This window comes from Dendropsophus ebraccatus, chromosome 8, assembly GCF_027789765.1.
Source record: "Dendropsophus ebraccatus isolate aDenEbr1 chromosome 8, aDenEbr1.pat, whole genome shotgun sequence".
In the NCBI taxonomy this organism is placed as follows: domain Eukaryota; kingdom Metazoa; phylum Chordata; class Amphibia; order Anura; family Hylidae; genus Dendropsophus; species Dendropsophus ebraccatus.
This window is the reverse complement of record NC_091461.1, coordinates 103,254,954-103,278,238: the sequence shown is the minus strand read 5'-3', so window position 1 is coordinate 103,278,238 and position 23,285 is coordinate 103,254,954. Positions and strand designations below refer to the sequence as shown.

The following is a 23,285-nucleotide window of genomic DNA, read 5'->3' as shown; positions in this document are numbered from 1 at the left end:
CTGCTATTACTGATTTTATTTTATTTTCCTATTGCATCAGAAAAAACAATCATTGCTCTATGGACAACTATGATTACAACTCCCACCAATCCTGAGCCACCTCCGACAACCATACCCTCTACCACAAGTGCTACAAACACAGTTCCACTAAAATTCAGAATTGTGAACAGAAAATACGTAGCGAGTCTTAGTGACACAACTTCTCCGGAGTATATGAGTAAGTATATTTATGACTCTATCTCCACCTTCTTGTTCATATTGTATTTCATGGTGCAGTCCATACACAACATTATAGTAAACATTCAGATATATTGCTGACCATGTTCTCACATCTGATCCTCTCCACAATGACAATTATATCATCTCTCTAGATTTCTATAGAGCGCACCTAAAACAGAGGCGTATCCTCCACCAGTCTGAGTAAAGGAGATGGCCAGAATGATTGTGGAAAATGAATTAAAGGAGAAGTCCGGAGAAAATTTTTATTAAAGTACTCTATTGCCCCCCAAAAGTTATACAAATCACCAATATACACTTATTATGGGAGATGCTTATAAAGTGTTTTTTTTCCCTGCAATTACTACTGCATCACTTCCTGGATAACATGGTGATGTCACTTCCTGGATAAAATGGTCATGTCGTCACTTCCTCGATAAAATGGTGATGTCACGACCTGACTCCCAGAGCTGTGCGGGCTGTGGCTGCTGGAGAGGATGATGGCAGGGGGACACTGAGGGACACAGGGCACTGGAGCGACACTGAGCATCCCTCTGCCATCATCCTCTCCAGCAGCCACAGCCCACACAGCTCTGGGAGTCGGGTCGTGACATCACCATGTTATCCAGAAAGTGACATCACCATGTTATCCAGGAAGTGAAGCCTTGATGCAGTTGTAAGAGCAGGGAAAAAGCACTTTATAAGCATTTCCCGTAATAAGTGTATATTGGTAATTTGTATAACTTTTGGGGGGCAATACAATACTTTGAAAAAAAAATTGCCGGAGTTCTCCTTTAAGACATCATCCTCTTATGAAATATTTAGCATTTTTATCTTTTAGAGTTAGACAGTAGAAAAAATATGTATAAATCTTATGTCTATGTTGCTAGACCTGCCCTGTTTCTTCCTCCATTACCTGTCACCTCAGCAGATCAGACAGGAGGCTATAACACAGGATCATGGGGGTTTTCTACCATCATATATTGGGGCTTTGACCCTCATCTCCTCTGATCTCTTTCTACAGGTGCTGCCAGTTCTTAAGGGACTTTTTGTTGGTGTTTAAACGCTAAGGAACTTCAGCTATGAGTAAGTGATTATTATATGACAATGGCCTGGGATACCATCAGCAGCAGCCGACGACACTGTAGGACATTTCCTATTCAAGTCTGATGCTGACTGAGACCTTGGAGTAGTGGTGATAAATGGTCGGCTGGTGTGTCCCCTGTTCTTCCACTGTTACAGCACTATAGGGACTATGTGTGATGAGTTATGGTCAAGTATATGCTGCTCTATGCAGCTCTACAGTTTTCTATAGAATCCACAGAGCACGCTCACTCAGCTCATCTTGTAGCTCTGAGAGTCTCCCATATAAAGAAAAAGAAGTGTTGGTATATACTTGTATTTAAGTGAATGACATGGTAGACCAAAGCAACTTTCCATAGATACCAACATGGCTGACTCTGGCTGCAACTCCCTGCCCACAATAGAATGTAGCTCTCTAATACATTCTGCTCATGTAACAAGTAAAACACTACAAAAACTAAGAAAATAGAAACATTAATGGGAACACATCTGTAGTGTCCCACTATGTGTTTTTTTTCTTCTTACACTTTGGTAAAAGTGTATCACTCTAGTGTCACAGGTGGTTTTGCTGATTTTTTTGCATTTAGTACCTGAGTACTGTTTTTGCAGATACCATTTAGAATTAAAGTTTGAAAGTTGCTTAAAGTAGGACTCTGTCAGTTCTGTCATCGCACTTGAACTATACTTCGTGCAGCGAGCAAGGTTATATATGGAAGAGAGTGGGGGGAAATGAGGAGAGGATGATGGTGGTAGTAGTCTTTGGCTGTTAGGTGGTTATGCCTCTCCTGAGTGTGGCGCTGAGATCCTCAGTGAGGGGATGCACTGAGGGCTGCAGAGTGAGGGTGTGCTATACCTGCAGGATGGCTGGGTCTTGTCACGGTCACAGGTGGGCTCGAGGGCTTCTGCAGGTACAGGGGACTCTCTGGCACTTCCCTGAGTTCACCCTCTCTTCTGTGGGCTACTGCAGAGGTTCCTGTAGGGGGGCTGCACCTGTGTGTAAGGTGGTTGATGGTGCGGACGTGTAGTTCCCCCGGGGCCAACCCCAAATACTGCTGTCCGGTACATTGGCCCTTGATGGTGGTGTGGTGCAGATAACCAGGACAACAGGGAGACAAGGAGGGAGGCAGTGCAACAATAACTCCTTTACTGATGGACTTGCAGGTGTTTTACAGTCCTGTGGCATACAGCTGTGAACACTGGCGGCCTTGACTGGGTTACTGCGCTTGTGGAGAGTCTGGTGGTGTGTGGAGAGAAGATCTGCCTCAGATCCTGGTCTGTCAGTACGTGTGGGACGCTGGTGGGCACAGTGATCCTGTGGACCTCTTCCCCAATGGTGCTTGAGGGTACAAACACACACACCGTATACGCAGCAGATACGCAGCAAATACGCAGAAGATCTGCAGCAGATTTGATGCTGTGTTCAGTTATTTAGATCTAATCTGCTGCGTATTTGCTGCGTATCGCAGCAGTAAATACGCTGCGTATACGGTGTGTGTGTGTTTGGACCCTGAGTCTGTATTCCCTCCCTGTCAGCTAAGGAGCTTCCTGCTTTAGTGACTGGGCCGGGCCTTAGGCCACAACTTTTGGGTCCCAGAGGTATCCAGGGGTCCTAATAAAGCTCACCCCCCGAATTCAGGAAGATGGGTGCAGAGGCCTACGTTAACTCTGCTCCCTTTTACAGTCAAGTCTTTCCACATGGGTGTCTGGCTTTAGGATTCCCACTGACTGTAAGTGTGCGGGCCCTTTCCTGAGGGGGCACCAGACAAACTGTCTCTCAAAGTCTCTCTCTTTTCCTATCACCGCCAGCTGTTTTCTGTGGCTGCTCTGTTGGTAATAACCTTACTCCTTGTTCCCCTCTGCAGCTTCTCTCTCTGTGGTGATGGTCTCTCCTGAGGTGATGTTTTTCCCTCAGCAGCTAGTCACTTGTCTCAGCTAAACACTGCAACTGCCAACCTTATATAATGGGCCTATTTGCATACTCCGCCCACCCTCTAGCACTTTCTAAGCTTACAACACTGACTAAAGCAGTTCCCACTAAGGACAGTAGGTGTCGCTGTTTTGTGTGATGTGCAGTGAAAAGCATGTAACCCGTTCTCTGCCTGCCAGTTACACTGGTACAGTGAAATACACATAACAGTTGAATATAAAACATGTTAACTCCTAAAGTATACAACAAAACACTTGTTGACAGGTGCTATCCTCAGTCCAGCCGCAGAGATTACGCTCTGCTACACTAGATTCGCACCTCACCTTAGGTCCAAACCAAGGTCCAATTGCCGTGTTACCACTCCTGGCATGACCAAAATGACAAGTAGCCAGAACAGCAACGTTTCCTGTAGGAAGGGCTTGCTCATAAAATGATTGGGGCAACACTGAAGGCTATGGGCCGTGTGCAAAAATTGTGTTCACATCCCGCTCATTTAAGTGACATTGTGCAAGAAAACGTTTTGCGTACACATTGTACATATGCAGCACATGCGTCAGACAAGTGCAGCTCAGAAATCACCTGCATTAGACACACACTGCTCACGCATTTTATACGCCATTCATACCTACTAGAGAACTGGCACTAAACACATTGGGGGAGATCATCAAACCTTGCACAGGGAGAAGCAGTCGCCCAGAGCAACCAATCACATGCCAACTTTCATTTTAAAAACACCTCTGAAAAATGAAAGCTGGATTCTGACTGGTCGGTATGGCAACAGCTCTGCAGCTCCTCCGTACGGAATTCAATTAGTCTGCCCCATCAGTCACACTGCCATTAATGCTCATTACATCAGTGCTCACCTCCAGCAAGCAGAGTCCCCCATCTACAAGGCTGCCATCTCACTCCCTACACCTTGCCCACTAAGCCATGCCCCAAACAGACAGACCTGGACCCTGTTCTTTGCTCCCTTGCTATCTGGAACACTCCTCTGGGGCTGTTGCAGTCAATTGCTTCTAACAATAATGTATTCCGGTGCTTCTGTATTATTATTTTGCTGTGCTGTGATATTCTTCACTTCCGACCTGTCTATTGCATGTTTTCTGTAGGACGGGTTCTGTAGTGTCCTCCTTGGATCTAGTCTACCCAGAAGGTACCAATGCCACCAACTCGAGAACACTGGTTGATGAATTCTATGAGCAAGTGAGAAATGCCGACCCACCGGATACAATTGGTGATTTATTGCTTGATCCTTTGAGTATACAGTGTAGAGGTGAGTCTGCATTGGGATTATTCTGGTCTAAATCACAGTCATACATACACCCCCTCCCCCCAAAGGCAAATACAGACCCCTAAAACAATATAGATCAGCCCCAGGACCCGGCACCAGGATGTTATCTGCAGCGCTGCACCAGATTGAACAGGACTGTGTGGGAATAAGGAGAGACAAGTCTTAAGCGAGGAGATTTGTCTGCTCCTACAGGAATCCCAGGCAGCAGATATGAAGTAACATTCCTAAATTTCCTAAAAATTCTGTGCTGAGTTCTCAATACTCGGGTTCTAGGTCTGGAGCCTGAGACTGCTGCACTGATCTTATTGCAGTAACCTGGGGTAGGGGCTGTATTGGCGGTGGGCTAGGTGTTAACGCATCGACTAGGCACTTGTTACGGTGGTCAGGAGTGGTGTGCCCACCTCCGGGTATACTAAGGGCCCTATTCTACGGGAGCGATAATAACGGCCAGTGATTGGCTGAGCGGTCTGACAGCTCAGTCAGGCTGCTCCAGAGCTGCTGATGCTGTGCCGCGGGACCCTGGGAGGAAGACGGAGCGGAGGAGAAGTCCTGACAGGTAATGTATGGTGCAAGGGCTGCAAGGCCTGCATCCCTCGCTCAACGATCATCGGGCCGTGGAATAGGCCCAGTAAACGAGCGCCAATCTAGCAGATCGGCGCTCGTTTACATCGTTGAGCAGGCAACGCCCTAACACTAGGCTTTGTAAGATTAGAACAAATACGGGTACGAGTGCAGAGTAAACACAGAGTCTAGTACTTAACCACAATGAAAAGTTTACTGGGAAGTTCTTCAGTGCAAATACATGGAAACAGTAGTTGTCAATAAGGTGCAAAAATATAAAAAGAGCCCACAGAGTGTCAGGTCTGCTAGTACGAGTCCCAGGCTTGCACATCTAGGTGTAGCTAGCCACTCAAGGTTCCCAGAGATGGCTGAGCAAAGATCAACAGAGTACTTCAGCTTTAGTTGCACTTTGCTCTGCTGCAGACAACCCCTAATACTTGCTAGAATGTCCTGACTGGTGTAGAGAATGTCACCCCTGACATAGACGAGGTTTTCCCTGTAAGGTAGTTACCCCACCTTTTGCTTTAGCACTGCATAGCTTTGAAATAACACACCAACTAGCTAGAACTCTTCTAAACTAGTCTACCCTTTGTGCGGAATCTTCTTTCAGCATCCCCCACAGACCACCCCTGGACACAGAGCAATCAGAATCTCGGTACCAACAGGATATGAGGCCACAATGTATACAGGGAGTGAGCTTGTATACTGTGTAGGGAGTGCACTGCCAATAATTTTTATTGCTCACATAAACCCCTTAAAAGAGTTACTGTCATATTTTTTTTTCTTTTTTTTTGCAGAAATCAATAGTCCAGGTGATTTTAAGAAACTTTGTAATTGGGTTTATTAGCCAAATATGCCATTATCTGCATTTAAAAAGCCTTTTTCCAGGTCCCCCCCCCCCCCTCCTCTTTTCCATCCACTGCAAAAAATCAGGAAATTGTTACTTACCCAGTTACGTACCCAGTCTGTTCTAGGGAGAGGGGAGGGGGGAGGAGGAAGGAGGGAGTTAGCCGACAGAAGAAAGCAGATAACAGAGGATTACAGGCACGGAGCTGAATGAACGCTGTAATCAGAGCTCGGAGAGGTCAGTGGTGACTGTCAGAGGAGATAAAGGGTGAGGTATTTGTAGATTAACTCTTTGTTGTCCTGTTTTGGTGTTTTATTTAGCTCTCTCCATAGGAGAACAATGAAGACAGGGGGGAGAGCTTCAAACTGCTTTTTCATGATAAAAATGCATTTTTCGGCTAATAAACTCAATTACAAAGTTTCTTAAAATCAGCTGGACTACTGATTTCTGCAAAAAAAAAAAATTCACAACAGTGACACTTTAACCCTTTAAGGACATGGCCCATTTTCGTTTTTACGTTTTCGGTTTTTCCTCCTTGTGTTTAAAAGGTCATAGCACTTGCATTTTTCCACCTAGAAACCCACATGACCCCTTATTTTTTGCGTCACTAATTGTACTTTGCAATTACAGGCTGAATTTTTGCATAAAGTACACTGCGAAACCAGAAAAAAATTCGAAGTGTGGTGAAATTGAAAAAAAAAAAACGCATTTCTTTTATTTGGGGGAAATGTGTTTTTACGCCATTCACCCTGGGGTAAAACTGACTTGTTATGCATGTTCCTCAAGTCGTTACGATTAAAACGATATATAACATGTATAACTTATATTGTATCTGATGGCCTGTAAAAAATTCAAACCGTTGTTAACCAATATACGTTCCTTAAAATCGCTCCATTCCCAGGGTTATAGCACTTTTATCCTTTGGTCTATGGGTCTGTGTAAGGTGTCATTTTTTGCGCCATGATGTGATCTTTCTATCGGTACCTTGATTGCCCATATACGTCTTTTTGATCGCTTTTTATTACATTTTTTCTGGATTTGATGCGACCAAAAATGCGCAATTTTGCACTTTGGGATTTTTTTGCGCTGACGCCGTTTACCGTACGAGATCAGGAATGTGATTAGTTAATAGTTCGGGCGATTACGCACGCGGCGATAGCAAACATGTTTATTTATTTATTTATTTGTTTACTTTTATTTAAAACCTGGGAAAAGGGGGGTGATTCAGACTTTTATTAGGGGAGGGGGCTTTTTACTATTAACAACACTTTTTTTTTTTTTTTTTACACATATACTAGAAGCCCCCCTGGGGGACTTCTAGTATATACACTGTGATCTCTCATTGAGATCTCTGCAGCATAGATATGCTGCAGAGATCCATGAGATCGGCACTCGTTTGCTTTCGGCTGCTGCAGCCGAATACAAACGAGTGCCGAGCCGAGGACGGCGCCATCTTGGACGCGTCCCCGGCCGGCATCAGTAACGGAGATCGCTCCTCCGGGACAAGGTCCCGGAGGAGCGATCTCCCCCACTAGACACCAGGGAAAGGTTGCCTCCGGTAATCGGAGGCAGCTGTCAACTTTGACAGCTGCCTCCGATTAGCTAATTAGCGGGCACGGCGATCAGACCGTGCCCGCTAATAGCGGCGGTCCCGGGCTACACGCGGCACCCGGGATCGCGGCACTTCAAAGCGGGGCCGCCGCGCGGCCCCGCTTTGAAGTGCAAGTGAGGACATAGGACGTACCGGTACGTCCTATGTCCTTAAGAGGTTAAGGACACACTCTAAGTCTCAACATATAATGCCTTCCTTAGTACTCCACATACAATATAAGTATACATACATACATACTGTACATACATTATAGTATACAAAAGAGCATCAGGAAGCGTAGCCACGCGAAACGTGCGTAGGGGTCAAGTACTACCACACTGCCATGGGTGAGTCAATATGATCTGATAGATTTGTGTTTACAGATAGTGGCCAGAATCATGTTTTATTCTTATTTTGGGAGGCCTTCTAATATGTGTTAGAGATAGTAACACACAATTGACTCCAGACATTAGGCATTTTTAACCTAGTATTCCATGAGTAGAAGCGGTGTGTTTGTAATTTTTTTAAATTATGTGATACATGTTGTATTTAAAAAAAAATTGTGAAAATTAAATTATGAATTTCAGCTGAAGCCTTGTTTTCGCTCTTTTTGTATACTATAATTTTTTAGATAATAGGCTTTTTTTATTGGATATTTTGTATTGGGTTGAGAAAGATATGGGTACAAAGGAATAGACCCATAATTGACAATTAATTGCTAATACCCATTGGAACGTGTGTTTCTAATACATACATACATTGTATTTTAAAGCAAGTAAAGCTGTTTTTTTTTCTTCTTAAACAATGCCTTTATTTAACTTTTTCCAAACTTTGTCAGGGTAACAGGAAGAAAAGAAGGGAGACCATGGTAAAATGAACCCAAAGACTCAAATATGTAGCTAGTAAATGTTTGTTCTTCCATTCTCTTAGCTGAAAGAATTGTCAGACTGGCACCAAGCACAGCACCAACTACTACAATATTACCAGCAATCATTAAAACTGCAAGAATAAAAACCAGATCTGCAACATGTCCCACAATACCAACCACACCCTCCTAGGGGGACAACAACTACAACTCCCTTATCCTCTACCACAACTGCTCCAAACATAGCTCCGCTAAAATTCAGGATTGTGAACAGACCATTCAAGAAGAATCTCCAGGACACGTCCTCTCCAGAATATATCAATCTGTCTTTTGAAATAGGAGTGAAGGTAAGTAACAATGGCTCCATCTCCATGTAGATCATGGGTGGCCAATCTGCAGCCCTCCAGCTATTGCTGACCCACAACCCTCATCAGGCCTGCTCAGCTGTGGACACCACTGATGTAGATGTTGATATTAACATTTCATGTTCATTAAAAAGGGCTGACATCTTATCAAGTGTATGCAAAAGGACGCTGGTTGAACTCAAGGAGATCGACCAAAACACAGCAGAGACACCATCACATGTCTCGACACCAACATTGCCCCCTGGGAAATCAAATATCCTATCCTACTCCACACTGATGAGGGGCAAATACCCAGAAACAGCTGTCTGTGGACGGATACCTTGCTTAGGTGGTTTCCTTGATTGGAGACATTCGTTGGCTTGGTTGTTCCTTCCCGGAGGAAGGTCTGGCTAGTTCACTGACGTCGAAAAATGTTATGGTGTCTGCAGTGTTCTTTTGCACATCTTATCAAGTGTGTCGCATTTTCACGGGCAGTGAAAACATGAGTGCATTTATTATTCTTACATTGTACATATTGTGGTGCAAAAAACACCAAAAGATTTGCCTCCAAATTTGCACAATTTCTTGCTCTTCTAATTACTATGTCCCCCACTGGAGGCTATAAGAGAATGATGGGGATTAGAGATGAGCGAACCTGGAGCATGCTCGAGTCGATCCGAACCCGAACTTTCGGCATTCGATGAAGTTGGATGAAGCCCTAAGGCTATGTGGAAATCATGGATATAGTCATTGGCTGTTCCATGTTTTCCAGACAACCTTAGAGCTTTATCCAAGTTCAGCAGCCCCAGCTAATCAAATGCTGATCGGTCAGGTTCGGATGGACTCGAACCCGAACCCGGTTCGCTCATCTCTAATGGGGATATTCCTATTGTCATACTACTGCTCTTATCTGTTCTCTTTCTACAGGTGCTGGTACCTATACAGCAAGTTGTCCCTGATGCTCAGGAGCTGAGGAACTTCAGCTATGAGTAAGTGACAATTATACATGATTGTGGGGGACCCAGCAATAGCAACCTGGCAGGGATTTTATCATAGTCAGCCGGGGCCACATTAGGATGTTCCTTACCTACATCTGATGCTAAAGGCCCTATTACACTAATCGGTTATCGGCCATTACGGACGATAATTGTTTTGTGTAATAAAAGGCAAAAATAAGCTGACATGTGCGATGTCGACTGATCATTGTCTTTCAACATATTGAACGATAAATGATTATATAGCAACGATCTGCTGTTCCGTGTAACAGGAGCAGTGGCAGCAGCAGACCGCCGCTATCTCCCATGGCTGTAGCTGCTCTGTTGCATTATACAATACACTGGATACGCCACACTTTTGACCTGACTATTGGATCTTTCATGCAGAAGGGAGGTTTTGTAGTGTCCTCCATGGATATAGTCTTCCCAGAAGGTACCAATGCCACCGACTCCAGAACGCTTGTTGATGAATTCTATAATCGAATGAGATGTGCATACCCACCAGGCACCATTGATGGTTTACAGTTGGATCCTTTAAGTATTGAATCTGGAGGTGAGTCTACCATATCATAGACAATATCCTAAGATAGAGCCTGGCATCAGGACACTGAGCGGAGCAGTGCCTGGGAGTGAAGAAGACTGTGGAAGTGAGGGAAGGTGAGTATTAACTAGGCTGGAGACTCCCAGCAGACAGGAGAGATACTCAGGTTCTAGGACTGGAGCCTGACGTTGCTCTGTGCTGATCTTATGTCAGAAATCCCTGGTCTAAGCTATGAAACATAGTGATCTGGATCTAAATCTATATCAATGTCCACATATAGTACGAGGCAATAAATAAGTGAGCATTGATGTAGTTGGTGACTTGGATCTAACCATGGTCTTCAGGACAGGAAGTGTTGTATTTTTACTAGACAGCAATCTACAGAACTGTGAACACATGTCAGTGGTAGGGGTAGAGCTAGGTAGCAGCCAAACTAGTGGTCACTGGCACAATTTCATGGAGGTTTTAGTATGGATGGGTCTATTATAATAAATGGTATTTAAGTTTGTAATGTCTGTTTCTCTAATCGTGTAAACAAAGGAATAACCACTCCAGCACCGAGCACAGAATGAGCAACTACCAGCAATCACCGGGGCTGTAAGAACAACCACAAGACCAGCAGCAACAAACACAAGACCAGCAGCAACAACAACCACAGGACCAGCAACAACCACACAACCAGCAGCAACAACAACCACAAGACCAGTAACAACAATCACAGGACTAGCAACAACAACCACAGGGCCTTCAACAACAACAGGACCAGCAACAATAACCACAGCACCAGTAACAACAAGCATAGAATTAGCAACAACAAGCACAATAACAACAAATTGACCTGGAGGGGTTGAAACAGAGTCTGCAATAACCACAAAATCTCTGCCCTGGATGTTTCTGTTAAAGACATCTATCTATCTATCTATCTATAAAAACAAGAAAAAAGCCACACATCTAAAATTTGTGGCGGGTGCTGAAAGGGTTAAGTGCCTGGCTAGGGATTCCTTCAATAGATAGCAAAAGTCCACAGCACACCTAGCATACTAGGAGGGGCATTGTGACATCATTATATAGAGACAAAAATTTACATATTCCGCCCATAGAAGTGATTTGCATATCGGTGACAACAACATGATACTTTGTGTACTAAAAACATATACAATCATAGAAAAGTGCATGTAAGGCAGCTATCTGCTGCAATCGATCAACGTGCTATAAGTGACAGTGCTGTTAAAATTCCATCTTATCGATCTACAACATAAGTCAAAATAGTATTACTAAGAAGTTCATCATTGAGGAGGAGCCTTGTAAACACTCACCACCTGTGGGGTGTAACTGTCCGAGCCGTGGAAGGAAAATGGAGATATGATCAGCTATACGGCATGGGGTCTGTGCTTCCGCGCATGCGTGAGGAAGCGGTGCCTGTCACTGATGACTCTGACCAATCCAGAGCATAGTATAGAGTCTCTATGGTGATACAGCGTCTTGCTATGACAGGTAAGATTGCAGCCGAGGACTTCTATTGGAGCCGCTGGGGACCGTCAGCGCACTGTACCTCCCGGACTGTACAGGCTCCTCCTCAATGATAAACTTCTTAGTAATACTATTTTGACTCTCTCCTTTTTAAAAGAGTTTTTCTGTCTCCTCCATATTTCAGAGGTGCAATCCTGTCAATATGAGGAGACAGAAAAACTCTTTTAAAAAGGAGAGAGTTGCAATGGATTTTTGAATTACAAACATTAACACCTAAAGGATTAAACGTAGAGTATAAAGTCAGCAGTGGTATGTACAGGTGATCTGACTTTCCATTGGTATCCCTTGGACATTGTTCACACTAATGCTGGTGTTTAAAATCTGTGAAACACTTAATACTTACCTATATTCTCTCTTTCTTTACTGCAGCATGGTGGACCGTGAGCTCACTTGAATAACAAGAGGAAACACGTAGATGCATTTACAACATATTCCAACTACAGCAGGATACAGTAGCGGCAACATATATAATACGGTCTGGAGTGACCATCCGGCGTGGAAGGGGTGGAAGATTACCAGGAACAGTGCACACCGGCACACATTCGTGCGTCGGAAGTGGACGGAACTTGGTTAAAGTACCGACGATGATCCTATATGGTGAGACGATGTTACTGCCCCCCTGAGCCGGTGTAAGGTACTTAGAATGCACAAACATCTTATGCCGCCCCGAATCCGGAGAGGAACTGACAGCTGGACCTCACTGGTATGCCTATTCTGGCAGAAAAAGTATTCTGCCAATGTGAACTATGTCTTAACTCTTGTGGAGTAGTGAGCTCGTGGGACCACGCAATTAATTAAAACTATTTGTTTATGTTGAATTTATATCTACCTATAAATGGACTTTAATATACCTTATAGGATGTACCTTCCCCATAATTTTCAAGCTACTGACAATCACTGGACACTTTTATTCGCATACACTGTGATCCTATGTAGTGATAGGGGGTTAATGTGCACTTGGCTCTACACAGCTGCTGAGCTTCTAATTGTTTTCTCACAACCAATGAATGTTTTGTTGAATTTGTAACACATCTATATAAAGTTGTAATTGTTTCACAGCCAGGAAGTCACTATAAAAAGAGAACAGGCCATAAAGGAAAGACTGAGATTTCTCCTCTTTTCAAATCCATTCCTGGCTTTGGCAGATAAATCTCTCTGTATAAACGCACCATTAGTGTTGTCAACCCCACAATGTAGTGACATGAATACAATTTACTAATCTTCACATATGCAGATGCTATTCAGTCATTGGTTTCTGTGATTGTACCAATGTCTTATCATACCAGACCTGATGTTACTCAAATAAATGCCCTGATATACCATACAATTATCTGCAGTCAGCTCAGACGGGTTTCTTCATCTTGTATTTTTTTTCCGCTTAGTAGCATGTGATGTTGTATTTGTTCATGAGGAGCAGGGGGCTGCTATGTATAAACACACGGGGCCGTCACTCTGGCTTTCGGGTCCCATCTTTCACCTCCCACCTCTCTATGTTAAAGGGGTAGTCCACCCCCAAAAATTTTCTTTCAAATCAACTGCTGCCATGAAGTGACAGAGATTTGTAATTTACTTCTAATAAAAAATCTCAAGCCTTCCAGTACTTATCAGCTGCTGTATGCCCAACAGGAAGTTGTATTATTTCCAGTCTGGAGAGCAGGAGGGGTTTTCTATGGGGATTTGCTCCTGCTTTGGACAGTTCCTGACATGGACAGAGGAGGCAACAGAGAGCACTGGGTCAGACAGGAAAGAAAACACCACTTCCTGCTGGACATACAGCAGCTAATAAGTACTGGAAGACTTAAGATTTTTTAATAGAAGTGAATTACAAATCTCTGGCACTTTATGGCACCAGTTGATTTGAAAGAAAATTTTTTTGGGTGGACTACCCCTTTAATATTTCCTTACTTTAGGTCAGCTCTTTGTGACCCTTAAATGCAAAGACGATGGGTAACATGAGTCTAGAAAAGTGGGGGCAGGGGGGAAATGTGATGGGGGTGAGGGGGGACCATACAAATACAACACATCATTTTACATTGTTTGCATAAAGTGACTAGTGCTTGTGTGTTTTCTCTATACTCTAACATTGCTCTCATAGTCTATGTAGATTCTATTGCTGGGGCAGATTATACAATATAATTCTATATAATTATACAATAAATGATAACTTTTGATTGACACATTATGTGAGTCATAATTCTAGTACTAAATGTGTCATCACTACTTTCTTGTGAGCAGGCGGGGTGTACACTGTTCACAAGTAATAAAATATGTTTTTACATGTAAGGAGATTTACTATTGGTACCCCCCCCCCCCTCCCCAATATCATTCATTAGCTCCACCATATTATACTTTACACATTGTTTTTAACATGACTGCAATTCTTATGAAGCACATCAGGTATGCTGCACAGTAGTGATGATTGGTTCCCTTTAATATATCAGGGCCTAAAAGGTTAAAGCGACTCTGTACCCACAATCTGACCCCCCCAAACCACTTGTACCTTAGGATAGCATATAGCATTACTTACCTATCTATCCCAGTTTTGAAACTACCAGAAATCCATTTGTTTGGGGGGTCTTTGTTGTCTGTATTGTGTTTCTGTACTTCCTGGTTGAGCAGTTGTACACAATACTACAGGTTCCAGAATGCAATGCTTTCCCTCAGCTGTTCATCACAGTCTTCCAATCTGCCCATTCCCCAACTAAATCTGTTGCAGAACATCTAGTATGTGTTTACACATTGCAGTTTCATTGTGTTACTGAATTATTTGCAGTACTTTATTGTTTCATTATGGTCCCACACAGCACACTATATTCTCTACCTGTAACACCACACAGTACGCTGTATTCTCTACTTGTAACCACACAGCACACTGTATTCTCTACCTGTAACACCACACAGCACACTGTATTCTCTACCTGTAACACCACACAGCACACTATATTCTCTACCTGTAACACCACACAGCACGCTGTATTCTCTACTTGTAACCACACAGCACACTGTATTCTCTACCTGTAACACCACACAGCACGTTGTATTCTCTACCTGTAACACCACACAGCACGCTGTATTCTCTACCTGTAACACCACACAGCACTCTGTATTCTCTACCTGTAACACCACACAGCACGCTGTATTCTCTACCTGTAACACCACACAGCACACTGTATTCTCGACCTGTAACACCACACAGCACACTGTATTCTCTATCTTTAACACCATACAGCACACTGTATTCTCTACCTGTAACACCACACAGCACGCTGTATTCTCTACCTGTAACACCACACAGCACGCTGTATTCTCGACCTTTAACACCACACAGCACACTGTATTCTCTACCTGTAACACCACACAGCACGCTGTATTCTCGACCTTTAACACCACACAGCACACTGTATTGTCTACCTGTAACACCACACAGCACTCTGTATTCTCTACCTGTAACACCACACAGCACTGTATTCTCTACCTGTAACACAACACAGCATACTGTATTCTCTACCTGTAACACCACACAGCACACTGTATTCTCTACCTGTAACACCACACAGCACACTGTATTCTCTACCTGTAACACCACACAGCACACTGTATTCTCTACCTGTAACACCACACAGCATGCTGTATTCTCTACCTGTAACACCACACAGCACGCTGTATTCTCTACCTGTAACACCACACAGCACGCTGTATTCTCTACCTGTAACACCACACAGCACACTGTATTCTCTACCTGTAACACCACACAGCACTGTATTCTCTACCTGTAACACCACACAGCACACTGTATTCTCTACCTGTAACACCACACAGCGTGCTGTATTCTCTACCTGTAACACCACACAGCACACTGTATTCTCTACCTGTAACACCACACAGCACACTGTATTCCCTACCTGTAACACCACACAGCACTGTATTCCCTACCTGTAACACCACACAGCACACTGTATTCTCTACCTGTAACACCACACAGCATGCTGTATTCTCTACCTGTAACACCCACAAAGCACAATGTATTCTCTACCTGTAACACCACACAGCTTGCTGTATTCTCTACCTGTAACACCACACAGCACACTGTATTCTCTACCTGTAACACCACACAGTACACTGTATTCTCTACCTGTAACACCACACAGCACGCTGTATTCTCTATCTGTAAGACCACACAGCGCTGTATTATCTACCTGTAACACCACACAGCACGCTGTATTCTCTACCTGTAAGACCACACAGCGCTGTATTATCTACCTGTAACACCACACAGCACGCTGTATTCTCTACCTGTAACACCACACAGCACATTGTATTGTCTACCTGTAACACCACACAGCACGCTGTACTCTCTACCTGTAACACCACACAGCACGCTGTATTCTCTACCTGTAAGACCACACAGCGCTGTATTCTCTACCTGTAACACCACACAGCACTACCTATAACACCGATATTGGAATAAAATAAAGAACATTTTGAATTTTAACTATTTTTTTTCTTTTCATTTTCACACACATATTGTGAACAAGCATCTTTTATCTTTATCCGATATTATCTTACATGGGATATGCTGTTTATGCCTTGTTTTTTGTCCAGGTGGGATTGGCAGTGGCCCTGATCCTCTCTGCCGTTTAGCATCATTTACTGTACTTGTGTTACTGCATCGTTTTTGTGAAGACGCTGCAATGAAACTCCAACATATGTGAACATTTCACATTGAACATTCACTAATTTCACTGCAGACCTTTGCACAATCAGTGAAGTTGCAACAGCTGCTTCTGTCACTCCTTGCCTGCTCAGGTGTAGGCTAAAGGGGCCGGTCAGAGATTGATTGAGGGTTGGAGACAAGATCCAGCCAAGCCTCCTGTGAGATCACGCCCTGCCCCCTGGCTGCAATCTCAGCCTGTGCTCAGCAAACACACATAATGTGAGACAGAGGCATGGAATCTCTGTCTCCTGAGGGGGGAGAGCAGAGGGAGCAGGAGACAAAGTGGATTGGCACAGAGGCCAGTTTTCTTCACTTCCTGGATGTCAGCTACCAGTGTGGCAGGACCGTACAGATATGGTAATACATAATATAGACATATCTTTATAACTTTTAGGCTATGTTCACGCTACTTAAAAGTGCGGCAGTTGTTGCCATCGGCAACAACGGACATACTTTATGCAGTGTGGAACATTGCCTGTTCTTCTATGGGATCCCGGCCAGAGCGTATACACATTGTATACGCTCCGGCCGGGATTCCATGCGGACCTGCAAATAACTGACATGTCAGTTTTCTGCGGCTGCAATTCAGTGAATTGCGGCCGTAGGAAACCCTGTCAGTTCACACAATGAAGCGAGCGGCTCCGGACGCTTGCTTCATTGTGTGTTGTGGGAGGTTTTGATGCAGGCGCACGCCGATGCGCCCGCATCAGAACTCTGCGGCCGGAAAAGTCATCCGGCTGGTACTTAAGTGCCGGCCGGGATGATCTGGGCAGAGACCGTCCGTTCCTTGACCCGGCCGGGTCACGGAGCGGCCGGTCTCATATGTAGTGTGAACATGGCCTTAATGTACTTTTAACAGAAAAAAGTTTTCCTTATCTGGAGTTCCCTTTTAAGCACTATATATATCATAAAAATGTCCACCTTCTTTGATCAGAGGATTCATGATAAATAAGGTCTAAAATTGACATAATTCACATGCAAAGAACTTCTCAGCATGTTTCCCCATTATAGACATAAATCATTCATCAAGGGAAGAATACATCTGCACAGATAAGTGCACAGATAGAGAGCTTTACCTAAAAAATCACACCCTAGCTCGACCAGCTTAAACCTGTTTCTATAACACACAAGGATTTCAAAGTACCAAAAGACATTGAACATGGGAATAAATTTGGCCCATGATGAGCCTCTCCTACTGTGCTTTTTTTTGCTGGTTGGAAATCCAGACATCCAGTAGATTCCACCAGACATGGTCAGGAAAACTGCTGAAAAACGTTTCTTCTCCATCTCTTTCTATCTCTATGGCACAAAGGGCCCTCTCCTTGCCTAATACCTTTCCAGCTTAGCCAAATCCCCAGCCATGAGCCCCTTTGTTACCACCTTGGTATATTTCAAGGCTTACTTTTCTTGCATATATCACAAAGTTCTGCACAATGTAGTGCTGTGTCTTCTATGTGAAGGTTAATACCTGCGTCAAAAAGAGACAATAGTGCTTTAGGGGTGATACCAGAAAAGTTCTATCTACAGCTTTCTGGACACAGAGGCGCCTTCATCAGGTGTGTTCATGAGCTTCTTGTTTTGCATTGTTTAACCAGCAGAGGGCAGCAGCTGTGTCCATAGTTTCCAGGATACAACACTAGCTTGTGAGTCATGCAGCTGCGTCTGTAACATCTGCCCTGCAGCAGGGATCACCTCCCATCCTTGTTAGCAGCACTTACAATATAAACAGCAAATAAACGTTCATGTTACAAAGAAAACTAAATGTACAATTATAGTTAACGTCCCGTTACAACCAATTATGTACATGAGATCTTCACTGGTACAGGTCATCAGGGTCACTCCCTCCCACTGCTGTCTTATAGACATCAGAACTCTTTGTTAATTTCCTGACCTCAGAATTTTTCTCAGTTTATTTGAAAACATATATATTTCTTTTAGAGAAAACAATTTTTAAAAAAAGTTTTCATTGTTATTGAACACAACAGAGTCCACTGCTGGCAGTTGGGAACTAGGGATATAAGCAGGGGAGGATATACACAGAAACTGCCCATGTTATGGTATATGTGGGTCATAATATAATTTTTTAAAAATAACGGGAGAGTTGCAAAATAGTATAAAGTCATAAATTACCAAAAACTGCCAAAAGGTATTACTTTTATCCATGAGAAGACTGGCGTAACTGGGTAAGTCAGTGAATGCCCCCTGGTGTCTGCTCTCAGTACAGCGCCCAATGTTTCTCAACCCGCTGAGTACACTAGCACCAAAAAAAAAAAAAAAAACACAAATATGAATACAGAGACTTTCTATGGGATAATGTTGAACTATGGGATAGTGTCTGAACATACCCTTAATAAATATGTTACACAAATATAGATCCCAATGCCACCTCCTGTAGTCTACTCTAGTAACTGTAATCTTTTCAATACTGCCCCCTGTGTCTCCACTAGTAACTGTCACCCTGTGTCTCCACTATAATTTGTGACCCCCTCAAATACTGCCCCTGTGGTGTCCCACCATAGGTGTTACTAGTATGTTACACCCCTCACAAAAGTCTATACTTCAAGTAACTGTGGTAATGAAGTAGTACCTAAGATTTGCCACAAGATGCCGCTATTGTATGTAACTGTACTTGTATATTGCACAGCTGTGGGTAACTAAAGGGTTATTGTATGTTGTAATCTGTACACCAATGAGGACCTTCTCTTCTTCTCTGCCTATCTCTAAGCTTCTTTCTATGCTTTCTTCTCCACCACTCACAGGGGACATTACTCTGTAGCAGCCATAGCGGCACATGCACTTTGTTTTATCTAATGAAGAGGACGTATGTCTTCGAAACGCGTCATATTTGTTCTATATTAAATATATTTTTCACTATATTAAATTCATTTATTTAAGCTTTCGGCCACTTCTCTATGTGGACAGCGCTGACCGTGAGTACCTTAATTCCTTTTTATTTTATTCACTTATTCTCTCCACGGGCCCCATTATTTTGGGAGTATCCTGTGTTTTTGGTACAGTCAGCTTAGCAGTCCCTAGAGGTAGTAGGCCCCTATACAGTGGACTGTCACCAAATAAGACCCTGGATTCGGATTTGTACCCTGTTGAGGGGTGATATGCACAAAGCCCAAGTGGCATCCAGGTGAGCACCTTCTCACATAATCCTTATCCTTGGTGTATTGAGGTATCACACGAGGCGCCGGTGCCGCTTTCTTCTTTTTCTCTCCCCTGCAATACACTGGGCCTCCTGAGCTGTCATCTTGCTACCAAGGTAGAAGCTGACCATGGGGGACACTATGTACTGGGGGGTAGGATAATAGGGAAGATGTCTATTCTGGGGGACACTATGTACTGGGGGATATGGGGTGAGATGCCTACCATAAGGGACACTATGGGAGATATCTACCAAGGCTGACACTAGGGGAGATTTCTACCATGGGGGCACAATTTACTGGGGGGATAGCAGCAGAGATGCCTAACATATGCTTTCTACTGGATGTAGGGTTAATAAACTAAGATTATCGACATTGGGATGGGCGAGAGAAGGGGGGCTCAATGAAAAGTTTGCTACAGGGCCCAGGCCTTTCTAGTTACGCCCCTGTCCGGTAGGAAGTTGTCACATGGGGAAAGGAAGTAAACACCCACTCTTAGTCAGTCTTAGTCAGGTTCTTGTGCAGAGAAGACGCAAGACAAGTTGGTCCCTGCTGTGGTCCAGCTGGGTCCTGGCTTTGCCAGGTCCCCACTCCAGAACTACTTAGTGTAGTCTGAGGTGTGGTAGTGAGCAGGCGCACATAGGAGACACAGACACCAGTTTCTTGAAGGCAGCACCTCTACACACTATGTAGTGTTAAGCTACTCAAGGGAGAAGACAAGTCAGAGAACACCCCTACCCACACCGAGAACATGTCTAAAAGTGCATGACAGTATCCTGAAACAATAGGAACTGATCCGGATAGAGCAAAGTTGCTAGAAGCCTATGTACTCTATCTTGCAGCGCAGGGGAAACCAGGTAATTTGGCCACCTTGCTCAACTCAGGTAACAAGGTCTGGGGCTTGTATCACTCTCATAGGATGGGTCACCTGACACTGGTGGGCAATAGGTGGTACACAACTGATAAGGTCAAAACACGGGCACAAGTAAACATCTGCTTTCAAGTCTTCAGTATTCTACTTCTTCTTCTAAAGTTCCGGCAGAGCACACTTCTACCCTGGGTTGGGACTCTCAGCACTCCCTCCTCTCCACTATTTTGGGACACTCAGCACTCCCTCCTCTCCACTATTTTGGGACTCTCAGCACAAACTCCTCTCCACTGTTCTGGACTCTCAGTACAAACTCCTCTCTACTGCTCCCAGCTCTTCTATTCTAAAGGTTCTGAGTACGGATTCTGTTTTGTCACGTCTACAGTCTGATATCAGCTATTGTAGAAAGTATTCTCTCAGTTAAGAAGATCTATTTATGCTAACAGGACTCAAGCACCTACACAGTAGAAACCACATCCTTGGGTCATCTCCCCTTTCTGTGGGTGGCGGTACCGATAGTCCGGGTGGGTCACAACTCCCCTCCGGACCACCGTGATAAGTACCCAAGGGACCCCCTCACAGCCCGGCAGGTCACCAACCACAGAGGAAAGGGTATAGCTCTCTACTCTAAAATAAAAGCAGGTGTGCCTCCATACCTGTGTGCCCACCTGGCACTGGCGTCACAACAATTTACCATCTGGCTGAGCTATATCTCGACCAACCACCACAGCAGTGGCGTTCATTAGTAACTGTGAACTCTTCAATACTGCCCCCGTGGTCTCCACTATTAATTGTGATTCTTGCAATACTGCCCCCTGTGGTCTCCACTAGTAATTGTGACCCCCTCCACTACTGCCCCCTGTGGTCTCCACTAGTAATTGTGACCCCTCAAGTACTGCCCCCTGTGGTCTCCACTAGTAACTATGCAAAAAAAAGAAGTCCATGGAGCCTCAGTTCCGAGTATCAAAGCACGGGAATAGCCAGATATCCCTCCAGGGGAGGAAAGCCTGTTGCCAAGGGGGTGCCTCCCAGTGGGGAGGTCACCAAACCACCCTGACATGTACCCCCACTAGGTTGCGAGTATTGGAACATAAATAGGGAAATACCAGGGTGGCCCCTTTTACGTCAAAGTCTAACTCTGTGGCGAGTATTGCGACATGACAATTCTGATTCTGTGGTTACCACTAGTAATTGTGATTCCTCCAATATTGCTCCCTGTGATCTCCACTGGTAATTGTGACCCCCTCTAATACCGTACCGTTCAATACTGCCCCATGTGGTCTCCACTAGTAACTGTAACCCTTCCAATACTACCCTAATTTGGTCTCCACTAGTAATTATCACCCCCTCCAATACTGCCCCATGTAGTGTTCAGTAACTGTGACCCCTCCAATACTGCCCCCTATGGTCTCCACTAGTAACTGTGACGCCCTCCAATACTGCCCCAGTTTGGTCTCCACTAGTAACTATCACCCCCTCCAATACTGCCCTATATGGTCTCCACTAGAAACTATCATCCCCTCCAATACTGCCCCCTGTGGTCTCCACTAGTAACTGACGCCCTTCAATGCTGCCCCCTGTGGTCTCCTTTAGTAACTATCACCCCACTACTGTTAACTACGCTTTACATAGTCACTGCCCAGAACAGTAGTAATACTTGTTGCCTTCCCCATAAAAGCTGTAATGGTCATACTGGTTCTCAGCCAGCAGCAATACACGATATGTAAGAAATGGCTGAATGTTAGAAGAACAACTCCCATCCTTCTCTTGTCCTGTGTGTGAGTCAGAACCATAGCTCACATTCCTCTGCTGCGCTCCTTGTCATTCTTCTAGATGGCCTGTGTGATCATTGAAGGAGAATGTGCTGCCATTCCCCAGTGGCATCTCTGCCAGATCACTGAACCTCCCTATAAGAGTCATTACCACCTGCAATGTCTGTCAGTCAGTCAGTCTGAAAAGAGAGGAGTGCACGGGGCAAGAGGACAGAGGGCAGGTAAGTGGCCACCAGGCCTGGGGACATGCTTGTGGCTGGTATATGGTTAACCTGGGGTAACAAGTAATTTTCTGCCCAAGACCTAAATCCAAGCTGCCACCTCATACCTGGTGCACACACCCTGCCAGCTGTGCACCAGCTATGACCCACATGGGGCTACTAGAAGAGACGGTGGACTACTATCTATGGCTTTGATCATCTTTTGCTCTTTCCAATACTTTCCCACTTTTCTTCTCCTCCTTCTGCTGCCCCTTGTTCCACTTCTTTATACAATTCACTGTCCCAATGACCAGAGGGGCCACACACAAAAAACCGGCCCATCCCCTGTTGGTGCTGGTTCACACTATTCCTCTAGTCACTGGATTATGGTCCTGAGGTTGTTGCCCAATAAAACGTCATAATTGTACAATAAAACATTATACTTTGCTGTCACTGAGAGGTAATATCTATATATGTATGTATAAGCGGCACAGTGATATAATCATTGTTTGAAGGGGCATCATTATTTAGTTCAGGACACAGTATGTGGCAGTATTATATTTACGGTGTACAGCATGTGTTAGTATTGTATTTAGGACCATAATATGAAGTAATATTGTGTTTTGGGGGTATTGTGTGTTGCAGTATTATATTTAGGGAACACAGCATGTGATAGTATTGTATAAAGCAACACAAAATACAGCATGTGTCATTATATTCAGGGAGTACAACATACAGTATTATATTCAGGGGGACAGAATGTAGCAGTATTTTATTCAGAGGAATTATAT

At 44.2% G+C, this 23,285-nt stretch overlaps 1 protein-coding gene across 1 annotated transcript in view; it reads left to right on the top strand.

Annotated features, from left to right (window-relative positions):
• Positions 1–22,429: 22,429 nt before the first annotated feature.
• LOC138800099 (mucin-2-like) overlaps positions 22,430–23,285 on the top strand; it is a 58,756-nt gene continuing 57,900 nt past the window's right edge. The window contains exon 1 of the mRNA XM_069981906.1: positions 22,430–22,515. The gene's annotated coding sequence lies outside the window, so the exon portion shown is untranslated. The remainder of the gene's footprint in view (positions 22,516–23,285) is intronic.